General features: G+C 47.1%; 1 protein-coding gene across 8 annotated transcripts in view; it reads left to right on the top strand.

Moving 5' to 3' along the window:
• The window catches only part of LOC110530452 (adhesion G protein-coupled receptor L2), a 149,572-nt gene that overhangs the window by 9,598 nt on the left and 119,340 nt on the right, over positions 1 to 20,634 (top strand). The window lies entirely within an intron of this gene.

The raw sequence follows: 20,634 nt of genomic DNA, 5'->3' as shown, positions 1-20,634 counted from the left end.
ACCTCACAATAACATATTGTCATGATACTTAGGTGCTGATACTTTATGTTTTGTGATTCTGACGATTCTATATGTATTGTGATTCTGACGATTCTATATGTATTGTGATTCTGATGATTCTATATGTATTGTGATTCTGATGATTCTATATGTATTGTGATTCTGACGATTCTATATGTATTGTGATTCTGACGATTCTATATGTATTGTGATTCTGATGATTCTATATGTATTGTGATTCTGACGATTCTATATGTATTGTGATTCTGATGATTCTATATGTATTGTGATTCTGATGATTCTATATGTATTGTGATTCTGATGATTCTATATGTATTGTGATTCTGACGATTCTATATGTATTGTGATTCTGATGATTCTATATGTATTGTGATTCTGATGATTCTATATGTATTGTGATTCTGATGATTCTATATGTATTGTGATTCTGATGATTCTATATGTATTGTGATTCTGATGATTCTATATGTATTGTGATTCTGATGATTCTATATGTATTGTGATTCTGATGATTCTATATGTATTGTGATTCTGATGATTCTATATGTATTGTGATTCTGATGATTCTATATGTATTGTGATTCTGATGATTCTATATGTATTGTGATTCTGATGATTCTTTATGTATTGTGATTCTGATGATTCTATATGTATTGTGATTCTGATGATTCTATATGTATTGTGATTCTGATGATTCTTTATGTATTGTGATTCTGATGATTCTTTATGTATTGTGATTCTGATGATTCTATATGTATTGTGATTCTGATGATTCTATATGTATTGTGATTCTGATGATTCTATATGTATTGTGATTCTGATGATTCTATATGTATTGTGATTCTGATGATTCTATATGTATTGTGATTCTGATGATTCTATATGTATTGTGATTCTGATGATTCTTTATGTATTGTGATTCTGATGATTCTATATGTATTGTGATTCTGATGATTCTATATGTATTGTGATTCTGATGATTCTATATGTATTGTGATTCTGATGATTCTATATGTATTGTGATTCTGATGATTCTATATGTATTGTGATTCTGATGATTCTTTATGTATTGTGATTCTGATGATTCTTTATGTATTGTGATTCTGATGATTCTATATGTATTGTGATTCTGATGATTCTATATGTATTGTGATTCTGATGATTCTTTATGTATTGTGATTCTGATGATTCTATATGTATTGTGATTCTGATGATTCTATATGTATTGTGATTCTGATGATTCTATATGTATTGTGATTCTGATGATTCTATATGTATTGTGATTCTGATGATTCTATATGTATTGTGATTCTGATGATTCTATATGTATTGTGATTCTGATGATTCTATATGTATTGTGATTCTGATGATTCTATATGTATTGTGATTCTGATGATTCTATATGTATTGTGATTCTGATGATTCTTTATGTATTGTGATTCTGATGATTCTATATGTATTGTGATTCTGATGATTCTATATGTATTGTGATTCTGATGATTCTATATGTATTGTGATTCTGATGATTCTATATGTATTGTGATTCTGATGATTCTATATGTATTGTGATTCTGATGATTCTATATGTATTGTGATTCTGATGATTCTTTATGTATTGTGATTCTGATGATTCTATATGTATTGCGATTTTACACTGTGATTTTATTGCAATTCAATGTTCCAAACATATTGCTCAACACATGTCTGCTGCAGAGCGACAAGAGAGACCAATGAGAAAACACGTTTTGATCAGTCAGAAATAAAAGTGCTGAAAACAAATTGGCTCCCTGTTTAAAAAGATGACTGGAGACAAGCAATGAAGGCAAAATGGTGCCGGTACAGACAACTAGCGCAAAATAATATTGTGATATTGTCAAAAAGATACGATATATTGTCAAAAATAATATCCTGATATGTAACTGTTTGTGTACACGAAGAAACATGAAAAAATGTCCTTGAAGTTTAGCATACCATTCAATGTGCCTACAGGAAACCTGAGCTGAATCTAAAACTCAAACCCTTTCCAATGCTTTTAGATAGTGCTGTAGATTGAACAGGGCTTATTTTCAGCGTGCAGGTTTGTGTCCTGCGTTCCAGGACCTTTGTTAGGACAATTTAATTACAGCCGAGCTTGGGTGTAATTGATCTAGGCTTGGAAGGATTTCTCTGTCATTGAGAAAGGCCTATTTGTTAGTACAGGCCAGTAAATGCTTTCACCTGCGCTTACATGGAGCCCGTACGTCCACTGTTACATAGAGCCCGTACGTCCACTGTTGCATAGAGCCCGTACGTCCACTGTTGCATAGAGCCCGTACGTCCACTGTTGCATAGAGCCCGTACGTCCACTGTTGCATAGAGCCCGTACGTCCACTGTTGCATAGAGCCCGTACGTCCACTGTTGCATAGAGCCCGTACGTCCACTGTTGCATAGAGCCCGTACGCCCACTGTTGCATAGAGCCCGTACGCCCACTGTTGCATAGAGCCCGTACGCCCACTGTTGCATAGAGCCCGTACGCCCACTGTTGCATAGAGCCCGTACGCCCACTGTTGCATAGAGCCCGTACGCCCACTGTTGCATAGAGCCCGTACGTCCACTGTTGCATAGAGCCCGTACGCCCACTGTTGCATAGAGCCCGTACGCCCACTGTTGCATAGAGCCCGTACGCCCACTGTTGCATAGAGCCTGTACTTCCACTGTTATGGTGAAAAATGAAAGAGACAGCAATGCAGGGGGTTGATTGTTCATTCACTTACTGTGCCGTTTATTTAGTATAATTTATTTACACCTCCGAGGGGTAGCTAGCTTAGCCTGGTTAAACCAGATGGAATTCTGTGTAGCATTCCATCTGCTTAAACCAGGCTATAGCTAGCTGACACATTAGAGTACCTTCACTGTCTGTGCCTATATTAAGCAAGGCAGATTCTGTACTTGATGTGTAATGGTTAAATCGGCCTCAGAGGAGTAGACTAGCTAGCTAAGCTAACACATAAGAATACCTTTGGAAGGGAGACTTCTTCTCCCACTTCAGTTGCCGCAGCAACGTCACATCTGTTGCGAACTCCCTCCCTCTGTCGCCACCTGCAGTGTCCTTCTCTTTCGTCCTCTTATGGAGCACTTCTTCACTGTTTCTGTGTTGTCACCCACCATTTTAAATATTTTATCAGGCTGTTAGATAATGCTTCCCGATGACGGTGAATTATTGATGGCCTTATACCTATGAGTAGGACCGGGCAGGCTTTTAACTCTCTGAGCTGCCTTTCTGCTGCTGCTGACCTGGCCAGGTCTCTTCAGAGGTAACTAAGGGACACTACACAAACACCCAAAGGAATGATGTAGGCCTGCTGGTGGAGGAGGAGAGGAGGTGCCCTGAGAATGAAAAGAGGGCAGGGCATCTTCTAATCCAGTACTGGGCTAGGGCTCTGCTTCAGTCTTCTACTCCAGGACTGGGCTAGGGCTCTGCTTCAGTCTTCTACTCCAGGACTGGGCTAGGGCTCTGCTTCAGTCTTCTACTCCAGTACTGGGCTAGGGCTCTGCTTCAGTCTTCTACTCCAGGACTGGGCTAGGGCTCTGCTTCAGTCTTCTACTCCAGTACTGGGCTAGGGCTCTGCTTCAGTCTTCTAGTCCAGGACTGGGCTAGGGCTCTGCTTCAGTCTTCTACTCCGGTACTGGGCTAGGGCTCTGCTTCAGTCTTCTACTCCAGGACTGGGCTAGGGCTCTGCTTCAGTCTTCTACTCCAGTACTGGGCTAGGGCTCTGCTTCAGTCTTCTACTCCAGTACTGGGCTAGGGCTCTGCTTCAGTCTTCTACTCCAGTACTGGGCTAGGGCTCTGCTTCAGTCTTCTACTCCAGTACTGGGCTAGGGCTCTGCTTCAGTCTTCTACTCCAGTACTGGGCTAGGGCTCTGCTTCAGTCTTCTACTCCAGGACTGGGCTAGGGCTCTGCTTCAGTCTTCTACTCCAGGACTGGGCTAGGGCTCTGCTTCAGTCTTCTACTCCAGGACTGGGCTAGGGCTCTGCTTCAGTCTTCTACTCCAGTACTGGGCTAGGGCTCTGCTTCAGTCTTCTACTCCAGGACTGGGCTAGGGCTCTGCTTCAGTCTTCTACTCCAGTACTGGGCTAGGGCTCTGCTTCAGTCTTCTACTCCAGTACTGGGCTAGGGCTCTGCTTCAGTCTTCTACTCCAGTACTGGGCTAGGGCTCTGCTTCAGTCTTCTACTCCAGGACTGGGCTAGGGCTCTGCTTCAGTCTTCTACTCCAGGACTGGGCTAGGGCTCTGCTTCAGTCTTCTACTCCAGGACTGGGCTAGGGCTCTGCTTCAGTCTTCTACTCCAGGACTGGGCTAGGGCTCTGCTTCAGTCTTCTACTCCAGTACTGGGCTAGGGCTCTGCTTCAGTCTTCTACTCCAGTACTGGGCTAGGGCTCTGCTTCAGTCTTCTACTCCAGTACTGGGCTAGGGCTCTGCTTCAGTCTTCTACTCCAGTACTGGGCTAGGGCTCTGCTTCAGTCTTCTACTCCAGTACTGGGCTAGGGCTCTGCTTCAGTCTTCTACTCCAGTACTGGGCTAGGGCTCTGCTTCAGTCTTCTACTCCAGTACTGGGCTAGGGCTCTGCTTCAGTCTTCTACTCCAGTACTGGGCTAGGGCTCTGCTTCAGTCTTCTACTCCAGTACTGGGCTAGGGCTCTGCTTCAGTCTTCTACTCCAGTACTGGGCTAGGGCTCTGCTTCAGTCTTCTACTCCAGTACTGGGCTAGGGCTCTGCTTCAGTCTTCTACTCCAGTACTGGGCTAGGGCTCTGCTTCAGTCTTCTACTCCAGGACTGGGCTAGGGCTCTGCTTCAGTCTTCTACTCCAGGACTGGGCTAGGGCTCTGCTTCAGTCTTCTACTCCAGGACTGGGCTAGGGCTCTGCTTCAGTCTTCTACTCCAGGACTGGGCTAGGGCTCTGCTTCAGTCTTCTACTCCAGGACTGGGCTAGGGCTCTGCTTCAGTCTTCTACTCCAGGACTGGGCTAGGGCTCTGCTTCAGTCTTCTACTCCAGGACTGGGCTAGGGCTCTGCTTCAGTCTTCTACTCCAGGACTGGGCTAGGGCTCTGCTTCAGTCTTCTACTCCAGGACTGGGCTAGGGCTCTGCTTCAGTCTTCTACTCCAGGACTGGGCTAGGGCTCTGCTTCAGTCTTCTACTCCAGTACTGGGCTAGGGCTCTGCTTCAGTCTTCTACTCCAGTACTGGGCTAGGGCTCTGCTTCAGTCTTCTACTCCAGTACTGGGCTAGGGCTCTGCTTCAGTCTTCTACTCCAGTACTGGGCTAGGGCTCTGCTTCAGTCTTCTACTCCAGTACTGGGCTAGGGCTCTGCTTCAGTCTTCTACTCCAGTACTGGGCTAGGGCTCTGCTTCAGTCTTCTACTCCAGTACTGGGCTAGGGCTCTGCTTCAGTCTTCTACTCCAGTACTGGGCTAGGGCTCTGCTTCAGTCTTCTACTCCAGTACTGGGCTAGGGCTCTGCTTCAGTCTTCTACTCCAGTACTGGGCTAGGGCTCTGCTTCAGTCTTCTACTCCAGTACTGGGCTAGGGCTCTGCTTCAGTCTTCTACTCCAGTACTGGGCTAGGGCTCTGCTTCAGTCTTCTACTCCAGTACTGGGCTAGGGCTCTGCTTCAGTCTTCTACTCCAGTACTGGGCTAGGGCTCTGCTTCAGTCTTCTACTCCAGTACTGGGCTAGGGCTCTGCTTCAGTCTTCTACTCCAGTACTGGGCTAGGGCTCTGCTTCAGTCTTCTACTCCAGTACTGGGCTAGGGCTCTGCTTCAGTCTTCTACTCCAGGACTGGGCTAGGGCTCTGCTTCAGTCTTCTACTCCAGTACTGGGCTAGGGCTCTGCTTCAGTCTTCTACTCCAGGACTGGGCTAGGGCTCTGCTTCAGTCTTCTACTCCAGGACTGGGCTAGGGCTCTGCTTCAGTCTTCTACTCCAGGACTGGGCTAGGGCTCTGCTTCAGTCTTCTACTCCAGGACTGGGCTAGGGCTCTGCTTCAGTCTTCTACTCCAGTACTGGGCTAGGGCTCTGCTTCAGTCTTCTACTCCAGGACTGGGCTAGGGCTCTGCTTCAGTCTTCTACTCCAGTACTGGGCTAGGGCTCTGCTTCAGTCTTCTACTCCAGTACTGGGCTAGGGCTCTGCTTCAGTCTTCTACTCCAGTACTGGGCTAGGGCTCTGCTTCAGTCTTCTACTCCAGGACTGGGCTAGGGCTCTGCTTCAGTCTTCTACTCCAGGACTGGGCTAGGGCTCTGCTTCAGTCTTCTACTCCAGGACTGGGCTAGGGCTCTGCTTCAGTCTTCTACTCCAGGACTGGGCTAGGGCTCTGCTTCAGTCTTCTACTCCAGGACTGGGCTAGGGCTCTGCTTCAGTCTTCTACTCCAGGACTGGGCTAGGGCTCTGCTTCAGTCTTCTACTCCAGTACTGGGCTAGGGCTCTGCTTCAGTCTTCTACTCCAGTACTGGGCTAGGGCTCTGCTTCAGTCTTCTACTCCAGTACTGGGCTAGGGCTCTGCTTCAGTCTTCTACTCCAGGACTGGGCTAGGGCTCTGCTTCAGTCTTCTACTCCAGTACTGGGCTAGGGCTCTGCTTCAGTCTTCTACTCCAGTACTGGGCTAGGGCTCTGCTTCAGTCTTCTACTCCAGTACTGGGCTAGGGCTCTGCTTCAGTCTTCTACTCCAGGACTGGGCTAGGGCTCTGCTTCAGTCTTCTACTCCAGGACTGGGCTAGGGCTCTGCTTCAGTCTTCTACTCCAGGACTGGGCTAGGGCTCTGCTTCAGTCTTCTACTCCAGGACTGGGCTAGGGCTCTGCTTCAGTCTTCTACTCCAGGACTGGGCTAGGGCTCTGCTTCAGTCTTCTACTCCAGGACTGGGCTAGGGCTCTGCTTCAGTCTTCTACTCCAGGACTGGGCTAGGGCTCTGCTTCAGTCTTCTACTCCAGTACTGGGCTAGGGCTCTGCTTCAGTCTTCTACTCCAGTACTGGGCTAGGGCTCTGCTTCAGTCTTCTACTCCAGTACTGGGCTAGGGCTCTGCTTCAGTCTTCTACTCCAGTACTGGGCTAGGGCTCTGCTTCAGTCTTCTACTCCAGTACTGGGCTAGGGCTCTGCTTCAGTCTTCTACTCCAGTACTGGGCTAGGGCTCTGCTTCAGTCTTCTACTCCAGTACTGGGCTAGGGCTCTGCTTCAGTCTTCTACTCCAGGACTGGGCTAGGGCTCTGCTTCAGTCTTCTACTCCAGGACTGGGCTAGGGCTCTGCTTCAGTCTTCTACTCCAGTACTGGGCTAGGGCTCTGCTTCAGTCTTCTACTCCAGGACTGGGCTAGGGCTCTGCTTCAGTCTTCTACTCCAGTACTGGGCTAGGGCTCTGCTTCAGTCTTCTAGTCCAGGACTGGGCTAGGGCTCTGCTTCAGTCTTCTACTCCGGTACTGGGCTAGGGCTCTGCTTCAGTCTTCTACTCCGGTACTGGGCTAGGGCTCTGCTTCAGTCTTCTACTCCAGGACTGGGCTAGGGCTCTGCTTCAGTCTTCTACTCCAGGACTGGGCTAGGGCTCTGCTTCAGTCTTCTACTCCAGTACTGGGCTAGGGCTCTGCTTCAGTCTTCTACTCCAGGACTGGGCTAGGGCTCTGCTTCAGTCTTCTACTCCAGTACTGGGCTAGGGCTCTGCTTCAGTCTTCTACTCCAGTACTGGGCTAGGGCTCTGCTTCAGTCTTCTACTCCAGGACTGGGCTAGGGCTCTGCTTCAGTCTTCTACTCCAGGACTGGGCTAGGGCTCTGCTTCAGTCTTCTACTCCAGGACTGGGCTAGGGCTCTGCTTCAGTCTTCTACTCCAGTACTGGGCTAGGGCTCTGCTTCAGTCTTCTACTCCAGTACTGGGCTAGGGCTCTGCTTCAGTCTTCTACTCCAGTACTGGGCTAGGGCTCTGCTTCAGTCTTCTACTCCAGTACTGGGCTAGGGCTCTGCTTCAGTCTTCTACTCCAGTACTGGGCTAGGGCTCTGCTTCAGTCTTCTACTCCAGTACTGGGCTAGGGCTCTGCTTCAGTCTTCTACTCCAGTACTGGGCTAGGGCTCTGCTTCAGTCTTCTACTCCAGTACTGGGCTAGGGCTCTGCTTCAGTCTTCTACTCCAGGACTGGGCTAGGGCTCTGCTTCAGTCTTCTACTCCAGGACTGGGCTAGGGCTCTGCTTCAGTCTTCTACTCCAGGACTGGGCTAGGGCTCTGCTTCAGTCTTCTACTCCAGGACTGGGCTAGGGCTCTGCTTCAGTCTTCTACTCCAGGACTGGGCTAGGGCTCTGCTTCAGTCTTCTACTCCAGGACTGGGCTAGGGCTCTGCTTCAGTCTTCTACTCCAGGACTGGGCTAGGGCTCTGCTTCAGTCTTCTACTCCAGGACTGGGCTAGGGCTCTGCTTCAGTCTTCTACTCCAGGACTGGGCTAGGGCTCTGCTTCAGTCTTCTACTCCAGGACTGGGCTAGGGCTCTGCTTCAGTCTTCTACTCCAGGACTGGGCTAGGGCTCTGCTTCAGTCTTCTACTCCAGGACTGGGCTAGGGCTCTGCTTCAGTCTTCTACTCCAGGACTGGGCTAGGGCTCTGCTTCAGTCTTCTACTCCAGGACTGGGCTAGGGCTCTGCTTCAGTCTTCTACTCCAGGACTGGGCTAGGGCTCTGCTTCAGTCTTCTACTCCAGGACTGGGCTAGGGCTCTGCTTCAGTCTTCTACTCCAGGACTGGGCTAGGGCTCTGCTTCAGTCTTCTACTCCAGGACTGGGCTAGGGCTCTGCTTCAGTCTTCTACTCCAGGACTGGGCTAGGGCTCTGCTTCAGTCTTCTACTCCAGGACTGGGCTAGGGCTCTGCTTCAGTCTTCTACTCCAGGACTGGGCTAGGGCTCTGCTTCAGTCTTCTACTCCAGGACTGGGCTAGGGCTCTGCTTCAGTCTTCTACTCCAGTACTGGGCTAGGGCTCTGCTTCAGTCTTCTACTCCAGTACTGGGCTAGGGCTCTGCTTCAGTCTTCTACTCCAGTACTGGGCTAGGGCTCTGCTTCAGTCTTCTACTCCAGTACTGGGCTAGGGCTCTGCTTCAGTCTTCTACTCCAGTACTGGGCTAGGGCTCTGCTTCAGTCTTCTACTCCAGTACTGGGCTAGGGCTCTGCTTCAGTCTTCTACTCCAGTACTGGGCTAGGGCTCTGCTTCAGTCTTCTACTCCAGGACTGGGCTAGGGCTCTGCTTCAGTCTTCTACTCCAGGACTGGGCTAGGGCTCTGCTTCAGTCTTCTACTCCAGGACTGGGCTAGGGCTCTGCTTCAGTCTTCTACTCCAGGACTGGGCTAGGGCTCTGCTTCAGTCTTCTACTCCAGGACTGGGCTAGGGCTCTGCTTCAGTCTTCTACTCCAGGACTGGGCTAGGGCTCTGCTTCAGTCTTCTACTCCAGGACTGGGCTAGGGCTCTGCTTCAGTCTTCTACTCCAGGACTGGGCTAGGGCTCTGCTTCAGTCTTCTACTCCAGGACTGGGCTAGGGCTCTGCTTCAGTCTTCTACTCCAGTACTGGGCTAGGGCTCTGCTTCAGTCTTCTACTCCAGTACTGGGCTAGGGCTCTGCTTCAGTCTTCTACTCCAGGACTGGGCTAGGGCTCTGCTTCAGTCTTCTACTCCAGGACTGGGCTAGGGCTCTGCTTCAGTCTTCTACTCCAGGACTGGGCTAGGGCTCTGCTTCAGTCTTCTACTCCAGTACTGGGCTAGGGCTCTGCTTCAGTCTTCTACTCCAGTACTGGGCTAGGGCTCTGCTTCAGTCTTCTACTCCAGTACTGGGCTAGTGCTCTGCTTCAGTCTTCTACTCCAGTACTGGGCTAGGGCTCTGCTTCAGTCTTCTACTCCAGTACTGGGCTAGGGCTCTGCTTCAGTCTTCTACTCCAGGACTGGGCTAGGGCTCTGCTTCAGTCTTCTACTCCAGGACTGGGCTAGGGCTCTGCTTCAGTCTTCTACTCCAGGACTGGGCTAGGGCTCTGCTTCAGTCTTCTACTCCAGTACTGGGCTAGGGCTCTGCTTCAGTCTTCTACTCCAGGACTGGGCTAGGGCTCTGCTTCAGTCTTCTACTCCAGGACTGGGCTGGGGCTCTGCTTCAGTCTTCTACTCCAGGACTGGGGCTCTGCTTCAGTCTTCTACTCCAGGACTGGGCTAGGGCTCTGCTTCAGTCTTCTACTCCAGGACTGGGCTAGGGCTCTGCTTCAGTCTTCTACTCCAGGACTGGGCTAGGGCTCTGCTTCAGTCTTCTACTCCAGGACTGGGGCTCTGCTTCAGTCTTCTACTCCAGGACTGGGCTAGGGCTCTGCTTCAGTCTTCTACTCCAGGACTGGGCTAGGGCTCTGCTTCAGTCTTCTACTCCAGGACTGGGCTAGGGCTCTGCTTCAGTCTTCTACTCCAGGACTGGGCTAGGGCTAAGCTACAGAATAAGGGAAACGCCGCTGTAGCTCTCTTGCTTTGTCTGAAGCATTGAGAAGAATGGCTGTTTGTTTGATTCTTATTTCTTGGTTTTGTCAGTGGTCTGAATGGAGGACAGAAAGAACTGGTTCTGCTTCTTTTTACATCTGTCAGAATATTTAAATGTTAAAGTGTGTGTGTGTGTGTTTGAACCTCAACCTACTGTTCAAAATATCCATAAGAAACAGGGCTGGTTTAAGTATGACCTAGCCCTCTCTTGTAGGAATCTCGGTGAAAGCGATAAGCAAATGATTAGCCAACAGACAACAGGGTAAACGGGTCAAACCAGTTTCTTTTCCCCCTAGGAAATGCAAATGTTTTATCCAGAAGGGTTCAGGGTTGGCAATGAAATGCAGTAGTTCTAACTATCCCCTCCCCCAGTCAACTAGCTAGCTCCAGTGAAACTGCTTGGTATTCAATAGATGGATTTGCAGGTTTTGCAGTAACATACTCCTTTTGTTTGCTTGCTATATTGTGTTTACCATACATTGTGTGTGTGTGTGTTGAACCGATTTGTGTGTGGATGTTCTCTGTCTATCTGTGTGTGGATGTTCTCTGTCTATCTGTGTGTGGATGTTCTCTGTCTATCTGTGTGTGGATGTTCTCTGTCTATCTGTGTGTGGATGTTCTCTGTCTGTCTGTGTGTGGATGTTCTCTGTCTGTCTGTGTGTGGATGTTCTCTGTCTGTCTGTGTGTGGATGTTCTCTGTCTGTCTGTGTGTGGATGTTCTCTGTCTATCTGTGTGTGGATGTTCTCTGTCTGTCTGTGTGTGGATGTTCTCTGTCTGTCTGTGTGTGGATGTTCTCTGTCTGTCTGTGTGTGGATGTTCTCTGTCTGTCTGTGTGTGGATGTTCTCTGTCTGTCTGTGTGTGGATGTTCTCTGTCTGTCTGTGTGTGGATGTTCTCTGTCTGTCTGTGTGTGGATGTTCTCTGTCTGTCTGTGTGTGGATGTTCTCTGTCTGTCTGTGTGTGGATGTTCTCTGTCTGTCTGTGTGTGGATGTTCTCTGTCTGTCTGTGTGTGGATGTTCTCTGTCTGTCTGTGTGTGGATGTTCTCTGTCTGTCTGTGTGTGGATGTTCTCTGTCTGTCTGTGTGTGGATGTTCTCTGTCTGTCTGTGTGTGGATGTTCTCTGTCTGTCTGTGTGTGGATGTTCTCTGTCTGTCTGTGTGTGGATGTTCTCTGTCTGTCTGTGTGTGGATGTTCTCTGTCTGTCTGTGTGTGGATGTTCTCTGTCTGTCTGTGTGTGGATGTTCTCTGTCTGTCTGTGTGTGTGGATGGTCTCTGTCTCCGTGTGTGTGGATGGTCTCTGTCTCCGTGTGTGGATGGTCTCTGTCTCCGTGTGTGGATGGTCTCTGTCTCCGTGTGTGGATGGTCTCTGTCTCCGTGTGTGGATGGTCTCTGTCTCTGTGTGTGTGTGGATGTTCTCTGTCTCTGTGTGTGTGGATGTTCTCTGTCTCTGTGTGTGTGGATGTTCTCTGTCTCTGTGTGTGTGGATGGTCTCTGTCTCTGTGTGTGTGGATGGTCTCTGTCTCTGTGTGTGTGGATGGTCTCTGTCTCTGTGTGTGTGGATGGTCTCTGTCTCTGTGTGTGTGGATGGTCTCTGTCTCCGTGTGTGTGGATGGTCTCTGTCTATCCGTGTGTGTGGATGGTGTCTGTCTATCCGTGTGTGTGGATGGTCTCTGTCTATCCGTGTGTGTGGATGGTCTCTGTCTATCCGTGTGTGTGGATGGTCTCTGTCTATCCGTGTGTGTGTGGATGTTCTGTCTATCCGTGTGTGTGTGTGTGTGTGTGTGGATGTTCTCTGTCTATCCGTGTGTGTGTGTGTGGATGTTCTCTGTCTATCCGTGTGTGTGTGTGGATGGTCTCTGTCGCCGTGTGTGTGGATGGTCTCTGTCTATCCGTGTGTGTCTGTGCGACCTCCTTCCTATTTGTAACTGTGTACATTTGCACTCCTCTCTTCCATCACATTGTGCCTCACTGAGAGTGTAGATTGAGAGGTAGAGACTCAGGTGTTCTGCTGCAGAGCATGTATGTCCACAGCAGCATGTAATATGTTTCACATTGGTAGTTGTGAAGTTCCTACCACGTTACCTGCAGGGGAATCTAGCTGTTCCTGTCCTTCAGTCAGGATTCACGCCCTGTTTGAACATTTGAACATTCAGGGAATGATCACAAACGTTTTATGGTGCTTATTTTTTACTTGCTGTGAATATGAGTGTGAGTGAGGGTGCCAAGCCAACCACAATTTCCCTTGTAAATTGTTATTGAGTGTTTGAGTGAGCCGAGGGTGGGTAGGTGAGGGTGGGGGTATGTGCGTGCGCCCGCTTGCATGTGTTTGTGCATGTTCGTTAATGCCTGCGTGTGTGTGTGTGTGGATAAAGAGCATGTAGTGGAGTGAGAGAGAGAACCAGAACAAGGAATGGAGGAGGAATAGAGGGGAGGAGAAGTGTCTTTCAGTGTGAAGATATGAAGGACTGACTGATTGAAAAGAGGAGCTCTTTGTGACATGTCAGAGGATGAGATGCTGGGTGCTGTTCTCTGACTGACCCTCACTGTTTAACTCACTGTGTAAAGGTCAGCTTATTCATTTCACTGCCAAGCTCTGCAGTGTTCCTGAGCTGGGAGGAGTGGGAGAGCGAAGGGTGTAGTATTTCTTGATGAAACTGACATTTCAAAGCTTCTCCCTCTTCTGATTATTTTGACTCTGATTCATCCAAGTTTGATTCTGAGTCTTCTTCGGAAAGAGAGGGGTGTATTGGTTAAGTTGAAACTGATTCTGATTGTTATTTTTCTTCTTCAAATTCACAGATTACTCAGAATACATTTGGGTTCATTTAGCCCAGGTAACCTTTTATACATCGGTCTTGTTGAGAAGCTGTAGACTAAAGATGGGGAATGTTTTGAACAGGAACTTTTCACTATAACATAAGACAATGTAATGTCAAAATTGGTTCTGAACTTACTATTTAGGCCACTAATTCTGATGGGTTTTATAAACACAGTAGTGAGGTTTTGAAATGATGAGGGTAGTATTGGCTGACTTTTTACTTAACCCTTCCCACACGTGTTTCTGCTCATTCAATACAATTCCTACTTCTCTCTGGCTTTCTTGCATCCATTTCTCACTCCTATTTCTGCCTATTCATTTCCATTCTTCTGCTTTCTGCTAACCTCAATGACAGACCTAGTTGTTTTCTCTTTTGTAGTCGATCTTCTGAAGACTACTTCACTCCGTCCTCTCAATTTCACAATACATTCTCTCTCTCTCTGTGTGTGTGTGTGTGTGTCCGTTGACACTCTTTATCTATAATTTCAATCTTTGTTGGCAGAGAGTCTTGAAACGCACCAACCGACCATCGTTGAGCCTATGAATACCATGCAGCTTGCTACTGGTTCTTGCTTGCCCCATTCCCTCCTTCATGCCCCATCCCAAAATATATTATCAGCTTCACGGTGCTGAACCCTCCTCCCACCTGACTGCCATGCCTGACTTGCGCCTGTCTCCATCACTGGCAGCCATGGCATGTGCTCTGTCTGCACCACTGACGGAGCCAAGGAAGTGACATCATGTCCCTTAAGAGAGGAGTTGGAGAGGAGATCCCTGACAGACTGGGTCGGTCATGACAAAGTGTTATTGAGGTGTTGGTGTGCAATGGATCTGGGGGACTTGTTTTCTCAGTTCCTGTAGATTCCAACTACACCCTAACCCAGACCCCCTGCTCCCCTCTTACCATCTTCTCATGTTTGATATTCCCCCTCACGTGTTGGTCTTTTTGTTCTGAATGTAGGCCATGTGTGGGGGTAGGTGGGTGGGGTGAACCGTTCCCCAAACTAGTTAGTCAGAGAGGGCTGAAGAACTAAAGCATTATGCCTGCGAGGTTCAGACTGGAACACAGACAAAACACACAGCTAGGCCCACATCTTTATTTCAACGTGGAGCGTTGAGCTTACACCAGTCCATGACTACTTACTTGCTCTAGTTGTGTTCCAATCTCACTTGATATGTATATATGCACTCTTTATTTCTCTCCCTGTCCCTGGCACTGACAATTGAAAATAAATTAACATTCCTGGGGCTTTATTTAGTCCTTCGTTAAGCCTGTTGAAAATATTGGAGGGTGAACCCAGCAGGTCAAGCCATACTCACAAGCTGTCAATCCTTCCCAGTGACCCTCCCACCCCTTTCTTTCTCCTCCCTTCCCATTCTTCTCTCCCTCTCCTCTCTCTCTTTCTCTCCCATCCATTCAGTTCCTCCCTTCTTACAAAAGCCTGGACTCCCATTCTCTCTCTCTAGTGTATTCTTTCTCCGGTCGCCTCTCCAGCTTGAGAGAGGCAGCCACAAGCTTTGTCTCTTAACATTCCTTCAGCCTGTTGCTGCACCAATTAGCCTCGTATTTCATGTTAGGACATGTGGCCTGTTTCTTTCCATCCATTTATTCTAATATTATTTTAATTGCTTGCCTTCCACTTTTAAATGTTTGCTTATTTTTCTCTGTCATTCCTCTGAAATATGAAACATTTGTTTGCAATGTGGTGTTTTTTTTCTTCTTCAATCCTCCGGACTGATGATACATTTGTCTCCTGGCTATTCTCACTGTCTATGGGTGGAGAAACCGAAAGAGATGTTCTGGGTGTTTACATGTCATTTTTCATCTCCTGTGATGGGTTCTTGGTGTCTGGGTTGATATACTGTGAATAGAAAGAGTGAAAGCAGGTTAAGGGACGATTCATATCCATTGTTCCTTATAAGGGAAAGTTTAGCACTTAAAGTGCAGATGATGAGTTAACAACTTGAAATGATTCTAGAAGATTTCAGGATTATTAAACCGTCAAGCCATAAGATTTAATGTAGCTGGTGACAGTAAGTCATAACTTTGTTCTGTACACTATTATTACTATAACCGCTGCCACGGCGATGGTGGAATTGGAGCCCAATGTGAATATTCCTTCCTGGTCGAGGAACCTGAATCATTTGAGAGTTTAGGATAAGGTTCTATCTAATAAAATAAAAAAGATAGAAAACAGAACAAGGTTGTCAACTATTTTTCTATCTTTATAATACTCTGAATAACCCAATTCATGTTGTTAAACTACAATATACAATTGCTGACACCATTCAAATTGTAAAGCCAATTTTCAGAATCATCTTTTTGAAGATGATTTAGTTTAGTCCCAATCTCTGGAGTTCCTTGCTGTTCTAAGGAGCTGTGCTGTAGAGAATTTCTCCACAAACACACACGGTCTCTGTTGGGTTAACTATGCCTCACTTACCTCTTTTCTGCTAGAGGAGGCCTCCTCCCCACCACCCACCACAATCTCCCCTTCTCTGATGTAAAATTATGATACGTCTGTCAGCACTCGTGAAAAGCGTCTTCATGTTAATCGGCTAATCCTTTTATCTCAAGTCTGACCAAATCCAGTCCAGAAACCCCCGCAAACAAAACGTCTGTTTAGGGATGGGGGGATGAGGGGTGAGATGAGCGCAACGGCCGGCTCCTCTGCCAGCTTAAAGGAGAAAGGGAACATGTTACTCAGCGGGGTGACGGTGCGGGTGGCTCTGGGTAGTACTGAGCAGGAGGAGAAAGGGGCCCTGGGGCAGATGAGCCTAGAGGGAAGGAACCCCAGGCCCCTCTCCCCCTGGTGTCTGGTGGGGAACAGCGGCTGAGCTGCCCCCACAACTCATATTTGGGGAAGATGAATGTGTATAACGCTAGAGTGTGGCCGGGGGTGGGGGTGTTGAATGGAAAACCAGGGGGCCTGGCCTCACAGCCCTCAGACACCTGGGAATCAGGGATTATTAGCAAGGCTCACTCTGTTTTGGGCCGCTGTGAGACGAAGTAGCGCTTTACTGCTGCTCCGCTATGCTCTTGTCTGATCTAGTGGTCTAATGATTCTCTTTCAATCCGAGTCTGAATGCACCACCTAACTTCTAACTGATAAATTATCATAGCCTTGTGTGTGTTAGCTTGTGTTAGCTTGGCGCCACAGTTAGTGGTACATTTGACCTCAAAGCAAGATAAATGACCTTTGGGCCTGTAAACTGTGCACTCTGCTCCGTCGAGGACCTGCAGTTGCATTCAGTTAGCCTGTTTTAAATAGGGGTCTCCAGCCACCTATAGAGCCATTTTAAAGAATGAATCCAATGTGGAGATTTAACTTATGACTCTGTAAGCCAATGCAGATAGAAGCTCCCAAAACAATGTTTTGTGCGTGTGTGCCTTCACGTTGCCAGAAATATCTTAGCTGGGCATTAGTGGGGTCCAGAGAGCGATCAGAGCAGAGTGCTCCGCTGCTCAAATTTAGGTTCATTATAAAATAATCAGGGAAGTTGACGAGTGGCTCTGGAGAGGAGGAGTACACACAGAAAAGCGAATTATCCTCTTTTGGTGTCCTCCACTCTTTAAAGTGTGAAATGCAGTGTACTGTGTGGATGGTGGCATGGTGTTTATATGGACATGGTCACATTTTGGATGTTAAACATACACTATATGGCCAAAAGTATGCGGATTTTGCTCGTCGAACATCTCATTCCAAAATCATGGGCATTAATATGGAGTTGGTCCCCTCGTTGCTGCTATAACAGCCTCTACTCTTCTGGGAAGGCTTTCCGCTAGATGTTGGAACATTGCTGCGGGGACTTGCTTCCATTCAGTTTCAAGACCATTAGTGAGGTCGGGCGATTAGGCCTGGCTCGCCAGTCGGCTTTCCAATTCATCCCAAAGGTGTTCGAGGGGGTTGAGGTCAGGGCTCTGTGCTGGCCAGTCAAGTTCTTCCACACTGATCTCAACAAACCACTTATGTATGGACCCCCAAACTGTTTCCACAAAGTTAGAAGCACAGAATAGTCTAGAATGTAATTTTATGCTGTAGCTTTAAGATTTCCCCTCACTAGAACTAAGAAGAATAGAACAAACCATAATAAACAGCCCCAGACCATTATTCCAACACCAAACTAAAAAGTTGGCACTATGCATTGGGGTAGGTAGCGTTCTCCTGGCATCCGCCAAACCTAGATTCATCCGTCGGACTGACAGATGGTGAAGCGTGATTCATCACTCCAGAGAACAGGTTTCCACTGCTCCAGAGTCCAATGGGGATGAGCTTTACACCACTCCAGTCGACTCTTGTCATTCCGCATGGTGATCTTAGGCATGTGTGCGGCTGCTCGGCCATAGAAACCCATTTCATGAAGCTCCCGCCGAACAGTTCTTGTGCTGACGATGCTTCCTTCCAGAGGCAGTTTGGAACTGGGACAGGCGAGGGCAGATGATTTTTAGCTTGTGTGGCCTACCACTTTGCAGCTGAGTCGTTGTTGCCCCTAGACATTCCCACTTCACTTTAACAGCACTTAGTCGACCAGGGCAGCTCTAGCAGGGCATACATTTTACGAACTGACTTGTTGGGAAGGTGGCATCCTATGATGGTGTCACTGAGCTCTTCAGCAAAGCCATTCTACTGCCAATGTTTGTCGATGGAGATTGCATGGCTGTGTGCTCGATTTTATACACCTGTCAGCAACGGGTGTGGCTGAAATAGCCGAATCCACTCATTTGAAGGGGTGTCCACATACTTTTGTATGTATAGTGTAGATGGGTACATCATGGCCTAGGTTAAGTCATCTGTACTAGATGGATGTCTTCTTGCTGGTTTTGTTTATGTGCAGGTCAAGGTGTGTGTCTGTGTGTGTACTAACGTGTATATTTGACATGTCATCGATCCGGAGTATTTGACTTGTGTTCTAACAAGTCTCTATCTGGTGCATTGAGAGCATTTTAGGGAGTGGAGCCTAACCTTAGCTGAGGCAGACAAAGCCGTGTGGACTGTTTGTGGCTGCCCTCCTCCCGCTAGTTTGTGGCTGCCCTCAAGATAAGGAGGAAGCAGACAAAAGTACCTCACAAAGGAGCTGTGTCTCTAATGGTTTGCTGTGTGAGTCTGTGTGAGCACGTTGCCTGAGCAACAGGGTCCTCTCCTGTGGGGATAAGGCAGTAGAACTCTGGGGAGGGAGGGAAGGGGGTAGTAGTGAGTTGAGGGAGGAATGCGGTGTGAAGGCAGTCAGTGTAAACATGTAGCCTGTAACCCAGGGATGAGTGCTCCGTCATGCTCTCCTCTACCCAAGAGTATTTCCTGTCAGAAGTGAAAAATAAACACATATTCAGACTTGATAGACTGAGTACACTGAGTATACCAAACATTAGGAACACCTAGGGCTGTGATTGTATTACCTCCACACTGGCGGTCACGAGTCATGTAGGCAGTCAAATTCCACATGACCGTTTAGGCACGGTAATTCATCTTCAAGTTCTGATGCTGCTGATGGTCATTTCTAGCCTACCGACATTTTTAACTGCCTGGTACTCGGCACTCTATTGTCCCTCTAATCACTCTGACATCAATGCAAATGTATTTGAAATCTAATCCATCGCTTCATGAGAACCCATGAGCTCATGTTGCGCAACATTTCTATAGGCTCTGCAATTGCGTGAGAAAACAGAGTGATGGCCACTACTAAAAAGTGGAGGATCCTATCAGCTTTCTATAGGCTAAGCCTACTATATTTATTTCTCAACTTTCCTAATATTAAGCACATTGCTTCTCTTTACAACAGGAGTATAGCCTACCTGGCTGGCATGAAAATTAAACACTGGAATAGCGTCCTCCATTCGCTATTTAAGTGCATGAGGTTATGTATTTTTTTCCTGCTGCCCCTGTTTCGATACAGGTGCAGGATAAGGGTCCATTCTAAATCATTACAAATGTCACACATATATTATTTAGTGTATTTAAAGACAAGATTGAATCAAGAATAGTCTGATAGGTGACAATATTAGCCTATCATTGTGAATTATATTGAGAGACTGATGAAGTGTGTACAGCCGGTGCAAAAAACTAAGCAGAGCTCATGTCTTTCAAGCAACTTTTTTCATATCATCATTAGTCGCATCATGCGGTCTTAGAATGTATTAAAAATCAAAACATGTAGCCCAGTGTTTGTAGAACAACTAAAATGACATTTATACCTCTAAATGAAGCATATAGGAGAACCTATTTCTTTGTTAACCGCTCAACACAGAATAGCTGCATGTGTGCACTCCGTAAAATCATTTTGAGGAAATATTTATATTTTATAAAGCTTTGTTCAATAAAATATAAAATAATGCAGTGGAATTATAAGCAAATCGTGTCTGCTAAATGAACTAGTGTAGCCCACAGCCATATGGCATAGCCAGAACAGGACCTAACATAAAGACAACTCAGAGTATGCTATTCTGTTCTTCAGAAACATACTTTTGTTTTCGTCATATCATGCTTCTTTAGACCTGTCTAAAATAAATAATAGATGTGTTGTGAAGGTGTAGGCTATATTACATGGATTTATTATAAAAATTTTTAATGGCTTGTAGGCTGTGTGGAAGCCAAGAGATGCTAAATGTGTTTGTTAATTAACGGTCAATTACAATGAGACTGACAGTTATTTGCTTGACAATCACCGGCTGGTGAAATTTCGTGACCACCACAGCCCTAGGAACACCTTCCTAATATTGAGCCCTCAGGACAGGTTCAATTTGTCGGGGCATGGACTCTACAAGGTGTCGTTCCGCAGGGATGCTGGCCCATGTTGACTCCAATGCGTCCCACAGTTGGCTGGATGTCCTTTTGGTTGTGGGCCATTCTTGATACACGTGAAACAGTTGAGCGTCAAAAAAACAGCAGCGTTGCAGTTCTTGACACAAGCCGTTGTGCCTGGCACCTACTACCATACCCAGTTCAAAAGCACCTAAATATTTTCTTGTCCGTTTACCCCCTGAATGGCACACATACATAATCCATGTCTCAATTCTCTCAAGGTTTAAAAATCCTTCTTTAACCTCCTCCTAGTCTCCTCCCCTTCATCTACACTGATTTGAGGTAGATTTAACAAGTGACATCAATACGGGGTCATAGCTTTCACCTGGATTCACCTGGTCCGTCTGTCTGTGAAAGGTGTTCCCTAAAGAGTTTGTCATACCCATCCTTTTGCATGCTGAATATCTCACTGGTTTGATGTATTTTTGTGTTTGTTTTAGCAGACCCAATATATCCAGAGACTTAGTTATCACACATTTTCAGCATACTTATGTCTCACCATGATT

Source organism: Oncorhynchus mykiss, chromosome 8, assembly GCF_057628025.1.
Source record: "Oncorhynchus mykiss isolate SJ-2025 chromosome 8, ASM5762802v1, whole genome shotgun sequence".
NCBI classification, from domain to species: domain Eukaryota; kingdom Metazoa; phylum Chordata; class Actinopteri; order Salmoniformes; family Salmonidae; genus Oncorhynchus; species Oncorhynchus mykiss.
The sequence above is the reverse complement of the archived record's forward strand: the minus strand, read 5'-3'. Positions and strand labels throughout refer to the sequence as shown.